The 1,971-nt window shown below is 33.0% G+C and overlaps 1 long non-coding RNA gene across 1 annotated transcript; it reads left to right on the top strand.

Annotated features, from left to right (window-relative positions):
* The first annotated feature begins 6 nt into the window (after positions 1-6).
* Positions 7-1,898, top strand: LOC109591895 (uncharacterized). Its single transcript, XR_002190063.1, has 3 exons — positions 7-392; positions 436-566; positions 1,613-1,898. It is a non-coding gene; the product is annotated as an uncharacterized LOC109591895 (long non-coding RNA).
* The last annotated feature ends 73 nt before the right edge of the window (positions 1,899-1,971 follow it).

Below are 1,971 nucleotides of genomic sequence, written 5' to 3'. Positions count from 1 at the left end.
GCAGCAGCAGGATTTTGCTGTACAAGGATATCCTCAACAGGATTATTCTCAAACTGGTTATCCCCAGCAAGTACCTTATCCACAGCAGCAGCAGCAAGAAGCACTAGTTGGGTATCCACAGCAGGAGCCACAAGGATATGGAAGAACAAACCCTGGTACTGATGAGTCTACTGGCATTCGTGATGAACCACCACCTCCTTATTGAGCTCATTGATGTTATATGTTTTATATTTTTGTACTATTTAGTACATGCTCTTATTTCAATAGTCTACATTTCTTTTATTTTCTGTCAGAATAGGTTAATGCTGATTCTATATGAATAATACTTTTCTGTCTCTTTATATTTCAATTTGAATACCAGCTCCACCCTAAAGTTATATCATTGCTATGAAGTGTGTATAAATATGAGGTTACTGCATCCATAAAATAATGCAGGCTGTACATGATACTATACTTGAAGAATTATAACATGTTGCTGCACTCTCATGGCTCTACTGTTGGCTCTGCTCAGAGACATTTCTTTCTAACTTTACTCCTTATCTGTTTGAGTTTCAGTTTTATCGAAGGTAATGTCAACTGTTTGTAGTATAAAGGAAAATATGTTTACAAGATGAACACTGTGTGTCTTTCAAGCTAAGAATAATATAGGTAGAATATGAAGGCTGCAGATTTTTTGTCATTATGATCAATCAATTCATGTACACACACTGTCACTGAACAGCTCTAGACATGCTTGTAGTTCTTAGAGTTGCATGTAGGAAACGTATACTAGACCTATGCCAGTGAGCAAGACTAATGCTTTCTATGCATCAATGAAAATGTTAACTCTTATGTTGCTTAGATCTCTAGCTACTTTTAATCTATAGACTACCGTATAGCGCTTTAATTTTGCAGAGCTAAAATTTTACTGATTGATAAAAATCAATTTTTTGTGGAAATAGCTTTTGCGGGTTTGCAATATTATAGTGCCACACCATTAATGGCAATTGAAATTTTTACGGATCCATTAAAAAAGCGAAAATAAAGCCCTTTACAGTAATATAATTAGGTTTGTTTGTTATACCTCTAGTATCACAGGATGTTTAGTTCAATGTTGATATTGTATCACTAGATCTAGTATGTGATGTCATTTCCCATACAAAGTCTACTTGTGTCTGATCACAATTTACATAAGTGGATATGACAAAGGTTAAGCAATAGTACTAATTGATTTTATTAGCAAAGCCAAAAGCAAAGCTAAAGTGATATACTAGTATAGTCTTTAGTCTATTAAATAGCATCAAATGCTACCATTGTTTAAAATCTTCCAGTTTACTACACATGCATGTGCAGCTATGGAAGTACTAGATATATAAATAAAACTCTTTCTACAGCTAATTGTGGATTATCAATATTCAATTTATCTTGTTGGAGGGTCCTATTATTGGGAAGGATGTGTTTTAAAAAAATTCTCAGTTGCATTTGATTCCCTGCCTGTAGTCCTGTATCTTTAGCTTGCATATTGTTTGCTATTAATGAATGTACTGGATCATGCTTTCAAGGAAAATCCAGATCAAATATTTGTTAAGACTAGTAACCCAGATATGGTTTCATGTGTATGTTCACACTTTAGGGTCAATAGTGTTGGCGTATATGGTATTGGGTCATCGTCATCAAGCAGTCATTCAAGCTACAGTTACTATAGGAAAGAGAGAGTACTTAAGATTTATACTGATGATGACAATCCAAGAGACAAAGAGGATTGAGTTCATTTAGTGGAAATGTGTGTTTGTGTGGCCCGGCTTGTAGACTGTCTCCCCTCTTCAGCTATTAATAATTATTCATTATTTAATGGTGATTTACATTGTCTTTTAGAGTGTTATTTTTCTTAGTAGTTTTATTATTGTTATTATTACTATTATTATTATTATTATTATTATTATTATTATTATTATTATTATTATTATTATTATTGTGTTCTTGTATAAACTA

This window comes from Amphimedon queenslandica, unplaced genomic scaffold (assembly GCF_000090795.2).
Source record: "Amphimedon queenslandica unplaced genomic scaffold, v1.1 AMPQUscaffold_6926_Cont21119, whole genome shotgun sequence".
Lineage (NCBI taxonomy): Eukaryota > Metazoa > Porifera > Demospongiae > Haplosclerida > Niphatidae > Amphimedon > Amphimedon queenslandica.
The sequence above is the reverse complement of the archived record's forward strand: the minus strand, read 5'-3'. Positions and strand labels throughout refer to the sequence as shown.